Consider the following 7962-nt stretch of genomic DNA (forward strand, 5'->3'; position numbering starts at 1 on the left):
GATTTTTTTTTTGACATTCATAAGTGCTTGTTATAGCCTAAATTGAATAAAGATATTTTGACTTTGACTTTGACTTTGACTTTGACTTTGACTTTGACTTTGACTTTGACTAACTCGTGCATTTGCTTTTGAAAATCATCATTTGGTGAAGTAGATCTGATGATGAAGACCGCAGTTGACCATCGGAGTTACTTCGAGTACCTACTCAATAACAAGTACCTCGCGGGTTGAATTTCAAATACTTTATTACAGTTGCTAAGCAATTTATGCTCATCGTAATGCATATGGTGAAATGGAACGGTTGGTGAAGCACTAGGACTCCATAATGAACGTCTCTGCATCGGGAAAAACAATATTTCGTAAAAGGTGACCAGCAGTTGAAATTAAACTATTGTATCCTACAAATAAATAAGATTGTATCTTAGATTTTTAAACACAAGAAAGCGTAAAAAAATGGTATATCATAAAGTTGAACCGACTACAAAAAAACCATGAAAATTATTTTCTACCAATCTGAAGTCGGTGCCTCAGCACGAGCCAGCAGGAGTGATTGAAGCCCGATATATAGTTATAGTATGATGGTGAGGTCTGTAGACGACTATAGGTCCACTCCTGCTGGCTCGCCCTCCGGCATCTTACGTCAAAGTCGTAAAATGTCCAGTGTCGAAATTGCGTCCACATCGTAAGAGGTCCATGTCTTACAGCGTCTAAGTCGTGCCACGTCCAAGTCTCGGGTGGTCCAAATCGCGAAATGTCAAAGTAGTGAAATGACAATCTTTACTAATGTCTATGTCTCGGACGGTCCAAATCGCGAAATGTCAAAGTAGTAAAATGTCAATCTGTACTAATGTCTATGTCTCGGACGGTCCCAATCGCGAAATGTCAAAGTAGTAAAATGTCAAATCTTTACTAATGTCTGTCTCTTACGTCCTAATCGTGGAATTTCTAAGTATTAAAAAGTGGCCAAGAGCGTGTCGGACACGCCCAAGATAGGGTTCCGTAGCCATTACGAAAAAAATCAAGTAATATTATATGTGCGTCATAACGCAATTAAAACACTTACTACAGTCTTAAAATCTATTACCAGAAAAAGAGCGTATCTTCAGGGCACTTACGTCCTTTTGTTGAGAAGCGCAGTTTTTCGGCAATAACTCAAAAACGGTATATCCAATCATGTTGAAACTAATTTTCGTTGAAAGTATTTATTAAGCGTTACCTTTCCATATTTTTGCATATTTTTCGGACAAACGGTTTACAAGATAGAGGGGGGGGGACACACAATTTTTGCTAATTTGGGAGCGATTATTTCCGTAAATCTTCACTTAATCAAAAAAGTTTTTGAGAAACCTTATTATCTTTTCAAAAGAGCTGTCGAACTATGTGCCACACGTTGATACGAGTTAAAAAAAACTGTTTTTTTTTTTCAATTTCTGTTACGTGCATGGAGTCGGGTTTACTTTATTGTTAAAAAAATTCGTACTATGTACTATTAATATCAATTTACAACCTGGCATTTAACTACCTGGTTACGATCTTGACATTCTACTACTTGGTTATAATAATAATAATAATAATAATAATAAATTTATTTCGACCAACTCGGATCATACACATAGAAATTAAGAACAATAAGATTACATTAAATATTAAATATACTAAGTGGGCAACACATGCAGCTGGTTCCAGTGGCACATAAATGGACCGTCATTCCGCTCAGAAACTGTCTTCAGGAGGCTGTTGGGGCTGCGAGTGATGCGCTGCAGCAGCGAGGCGACCCGTTTCCGCATGATTGCGTGAAAGCCGTCTGCATGCGCCTCCGCGAACATTCCTGACGCGCTGCAGCGCCCCGGCAGCCCCAGCAGCATTCTGAACAATTATGAAATAAAGCTTATTAGCTTCAATTGTAGGTCTATAACGCGCTCAGTCGATGCTGTTAAAAGTTTGTGCCGTACAGCGGATATTGTGGCTCTGCAGGAAACGTGGTGTTACCGAAGACATACCGTTCCTGGGCGCGGTGGATAGCGACTTCCAGTACACCGGCAAGTCTGCAGTGGACACAAGTGTGGGATTATTGCGTGGTAGACCGTTTGGAGGCGTCGCGTTGCTGTGGCGTAAGAGTGTGTTTAGGTCGGTATCGGTAGTGCAATGTAAGTGTACGTGTAGCCGCGATAAAAATTGCACTGTCCGAAGGGTCACTCTTAGTGTTTTCAGTATATATGCCTACGGACTCGGCGGATACCCTTGCTGAGTTTGCGGAGTGCCTGGGGGAGGTCGCTGCAATCGTGGAGGACTGCCAAATAGACACTGTGTTGGTTATTGGTGATTTTAATGCTCAGCACGGTAAAAGGTTCGGTTTAGAGCTCGAAAACTTTTGTTGTGACCTTAAATGGAAATGTGCGGACGTTGAATTCTTGGGTCTGTCATCAGACACTTACACATACTTAAGTGATATTAACGGTGCCAAGAGTTGGTTGGACCATTGCTTGGTTTCTGAAGCAGCGTGGAAAACGGTATTAAACGTTAAAGTACATAACAACGTTTATTGGTCCGACCACTACCCGTTGGAAATTGTTTGTAATGTTAAATTAATAGGGGAAAAAAAAATAGATCATAAGCAGAAATGTAACTCGGTCATATGGGGTGAAAGAAATTCACACCAAGTCTCACTGTATGAAGACTATTGCAATGAAAGACTTAGATTAATAGAATTTCCGAATGAACTGATTAAATGTAATAATGACTATGAATGTAATAATGGATTATGTAATGATATAGGACATAAAATGATAATTGATAATTTGTATTTAAGTGTGATTGATATTCTCACTTCTGCAGCTAGTAGTACCTATGCCGTAGCCGGTAAGAATAAAAAATAAATATGTGATCGGGTGGAATAAACATGTACGACAGGCGCACGAGAGGGCTAGGCTGGCGTTTCAGACCTGGGTTGAGCACGGTAAGCCTAGACAAGGCTGGAGTTATGATGTCATGTCAGAAACTAGAAAGGTTTTCAAACAAAAACTTAAGTGGTGTCAAGATAATGCGGAACAAATCAAAATGGATATCATTGCGACACACCATACAAGTAAAGACTTTTCTAGTTTTTGGAAATGCACTAATAGATTGAGACCTAGATCTGGTCTGCCAGTGAGTGTTGAGGGGATTAGCGAGCCGTACCAAATTGCGAATCTCTTTAGGGCGCACTTTAGGGTTGACTCCTCATTGGGTAACGGGGAGTACATACCTAAGGGAAGGGGGTCGTTGGGAGGGACACCGGTAGTGTTTACTGCGAAGGAGGTGGCGGCGGTGGTGAAGAGCATGACTCGTGGGAAATCACCTGGACATGACTCCCTGAGCATTGAGCATTTGCAGCATGCCGGGGTGCACGTGTCGAGAGTGCTCGCATTACTTTTTTCCCTCTGTGTTAGCCACTCCTACTTGCCGGACGAGATGATGAAGACGGTGGTAGTCCCCATAATTAAGAACCGTACAGGAGACGCCTCTGATATTAAGAATTATAGACCCATCTCATTGGCCACTATTACGGCAAAGGTGTTGGACAGTATGCTTGACAAACAACTGGACAAGCACATGTGTCTCAATGACGCGCAGTTCGGCTTCAGAGCCGGGCTTTCCACGGAAGCGGCAGTTCTTTGTCTCAAGCATACTGTCCGATATTACACGGACAGGAAAACACCCGTATACGCGTGTTTTCTTGACTTGTCCAAGGCTTTTGATTTGGTGTCATATAGTAAGTTATGGCAAAAACTGTACGAGGACACCACGTTACCCAGTGAGTTGATTGAAATGTTTAAGTTCTGGTATGGTCACCAAAATAACGTGGTAAGGTGGGCTGACTCGTTATCTGACACATACAGGACAGAGTGTGGGGTACGACAGGGTGGGCTCACGTCACCCAAACTCTTCAGCCTGTATGTCGATCGGCTGATTGATGAGCTCAGCAACACTATGGTCGGATGCTCAGTAGGAGGTAAATTTATTAATAATATAAGTTACGCAGATGACATGGTGTTGCTGGGCCCGTCAATAGGCGCCATTAAAGATCTTTTAGTCATATGTGAAAGATACGCTGAGGCCCACGGCCTTAGATATAATGCCTCAAAGAGTGAGTTGCTGGTGTTTAAGGCGGGTACAATGAGCTATCCACGTATTCCCCAAGTAAAACTCGAAGGCACTCCTCTAAAGGTAGTCGAGGAGTTTAAATATCTGGGGGCATTGGGTTACAGCGTCACTTAGCGACTGTAAGGATATAGAGCGAGAGCGTAGGGCGCTGGCGGTGAGGAGTAATATGTTGATCCGTAGGTTTGCCAGGTGTACTAAAAACGTCAAAATTTCTTTGTTTAAGGCATACTGCCAGTCATTTTATACCTGCAGCCTGTGGGTCAATTATACTCAAAAAGCCTACAGCGCCCTACGCGTTCAATATAACAACGCGTTCAGAATGTCTTTATTTTCTGGTTATTTTACGAACTTGACATTTTACTACTTGGTTATTTTACGACCTTGACATTCTACTACCTGGTTATTTTACGACCTTGACATTCTACTACCTGGTTATTTTACGATCTTGACATTCTACCACCTGGTTATTTTACGATCTTGACATTTTACTACCTGGACATTCTTCGACCTGGGCACGTGGACATTTTACGACTTTGACGTAAGACGCGACTATGTCACGCATAATTTGTCTGTCAGATTGAGAGGATCTAAATGGTCTACAATAGATAATAGGACGGGGATCAGTCACATCTATTACCATCTCGTGGTTGTTTACCTTACCTAATTCCTTTACATTCCTAGCTACACAGTCACTGTATTCTCTAAATAACCTAATAAGCTCTGTGTGATGAGAATCAGCATCAATTTCCGTTTCACCAATGTTACCGCAAAATTCGATAAATTTGCTAGCATAATCAAACTGCAACACGTCACCTATACGTGAATAAATTAAATCAGGGCGTTCTGTCACATTCCGTCCAATTAAGATATCACATCCTATCAAATCATCTATTACGTAAAAATCGTTTTTTTCCATGCGCACTGAATCAAGTTTTAAAGTGACATTAATCACGTCAGTAACAATTTTTGTCGACTGCTTTGAAAAACCTTGTAAAGTGACTACCCAGGGTAGTTTGACAGAGCCTAAGCCGTGTAATTTTATCAATGACTCGGAAATTAGAGAACAGCTACTGCCGGTATCTACAAATGCGTTATGGACCAAAACATCATTTAGAACTACCTCCTTTACAAATTTATTTCTAGCGTTCGACGATGAGAAAATTTTGTTTCTTGTTTATCTGGTTTTTCTTCCGCTTTAATATTATTTTTATTGTGATAACAAGCGGACTCGACGTGTCCCGTTTTTCCGCAACAATCATATTTAACACTACATTGACTGCGTTTGTGGTTACCGCCGCATGTAAAACATTTAATTACCCTACGGGCATTTATTTGTGACTTAGTATCATTAACGGGAACGGAATTAGATGGAACGACCCTGTTACTTGTTGCATGTGGTGCTGAATTACCGGTAAAATTGGTGGCAGATTGAGCTTGAGTTTGCTTTGGCATTAAATTGCTAGACTGTTTCTTTGATTTATAAACTCTGCCATGTAGGGCACTAGCTAATTGATCGCACGTCTTATAACTATTTGCCTCTATATTTCCATCGCCAATATTTCCAAGAATTATTGATATGATATCTAGCTCTGAAAATTAAGGCGTAATCGGTCAATCCTACATTTTTGGTCAAAATAAAATTCGTATAATGATTTATTGTCGGATGGTTTGCATTCTACTACATCTTTTAAAAGTTCGAACATGGTTCTTTGTATTTGAAAAGTACCTGATAATTTGGTATGCCAATCAGACCACTTCCACGTGGGCCATCGATTATTGCTACGTAACAAGGAATCGTACCATGTTTTAGCTGGCCCTTTTAGTTTATTTAATGCTTGATAACGGGTCGTATCATCAGACCAAGAAAACGTTTTTGCGTATTATTGAATAATACTAAGCCATGCATCAATGTCGTCTTTTAAAGGGTCGAACTCGGGCACAGGGCGGCCACGCCTTACAAAGTACGCGTTCTTGAATCTACATAGGCACGACGGCGTCTGTACACGCGTCAATGTGTGCGTAAGCTGCACAGGGCTGACTATTGCAAAACCGTATACGAGTATAAGTGCTACCGATGACATTTAAAGGTACTCATCTGTAGGTATGGCTTAGATATGTGCAAATAAATGTAATCGTTAGTCTTACCTATTTCGAGGGTATTCTGACAAAACAAAATAAGTGTATTTTTTTTAAAGTTACATACATAGGCATACTCAATGTTGTCTGCTTTATTTATCTAGCAAAACCGTATAAAAAATAAATATTGTGCACTTATCCGGTTCTGCCAGAATATCCTCGATTTATTTAAACCTACTTAAAATGTGCCTGTCGTATTTTAAGCATTATCATTTTCAATTACAATAGATATACCGTCTACAAACTTAAAAGAATCATTTGGTAGGTAGTTATTTCATGTATTAATCGCGTTAATTTCAGAAATCACTATTTATTAGAAAAAGGAAGTAGGTAGAGTACCGTTACGATTTCGCAAAATGATTGCTCCCGAACTTAGTGCCGTGCGGCCGACATACATCGCGTCGCGCACCCGACTGCTTTCCTGCGGTTTTCCTGCAATCTGCGCTTGAGGGGTGGGGTAACTCGAACCGGTGCGGGCGGAGCGTGGCCATTCTGTACGTTAGTACTATTATATATTCTGTGACTCGGGTATAATATTGTTCAAGTTAATCGAATTGGTTTGACTTACAGCCTACGCCTTAACAGAAAAAGTTATAGGGTACTCCCGGCTGTCCTAAAAACTTGGAATTTTGTATAAAAGTAGCTCTATTAGCAATTTTTCCCCTTATAGCAAAATAAATAAGAAAAATCTGAAAATCATAATTTTTCATTTCTGACTGTCTATGTTAAAAAGCCATCTGAAATTACCCCACGTTGCGTACATTTTGCTTATAGGCTCTGCTAACACTGGATATTCATAAATACCTACGTACGGAACCATGATGCGCGAGTCCAAGTCGAATTGAACCGATTTTTTTAGTTCTTATCGAAAACTTAAACACAAAGATTCTTTGATTTATCTGTGATAATGACGACGTTCCATATAAATTTTCATCCCCTATTTCATCCCCTCGCAGGTAAAATTTTCAAACACGCTTGAACAAATATCTATTTATCTCTTATCACGTGCCCAAATGCCAAGTTTCATAAGGAACCATCGATTTATCTTCGACAATGACGACCTTGATATAAACTTTCATCCCCTATTTCACCCCCACAAAGGAAGAATTTTAAAAAACGCGTGAAAAAATGTCTATTTATCTCTTAACCACGTGCCGAAATGGCAAGTTTCATGGTTTTATTTTCGACAGCGACGAACTTCCACCATTTAAACTTTCATCCCCTATTTCAAATCCTTAAAGCCCCTTTTTCGCGATAAAAGATAGCCTATGTTCTTTCCCAAGGTCTATCCTATCTCTTTACAAAAATTCATCCAAAGCGGTTCAGCGGTTTTGGCGTGAAAGCGTTACAGACAGACGGACAGACAGACAGACAGACAGACAGAGTTACTTTCGCATTTATAATTATATATAGTATGGATAGTATGGATGGATATATATATACAACTCAATATCGCCCAAAATGGCGCTTGAATCAATTAACCTTTTAACCGTCGGCACAAATTATAGACTAAACTCATGACGTACATTTAGAAATAATTGAGTGCTCGCTTTATGGTATGTATTTGTATGCTTTATTTTACATAAACCTAACTGACCGTGATTACCCCTATCTCACCTGATGTTAGTGCAGTGAGGCCAAAGGTGTATCTCACTTGTTCCGTAACAGCCTATTCACTCTAAC

This window comes from Choristoneura fumiferana, chromosome 26 (assembly GCF_025370935.1).
Source record: "Choristoneura fumiferana chromosome 26, NRCan_CFum_1, whole genome shotgun sequence".
Lineage (NCBI taxonomy): Eukaryota > Metazoa > Arthropoda > Insecta > Lepidoptera > Tortricidae > Choristoneura > Choristoneura fumiferana.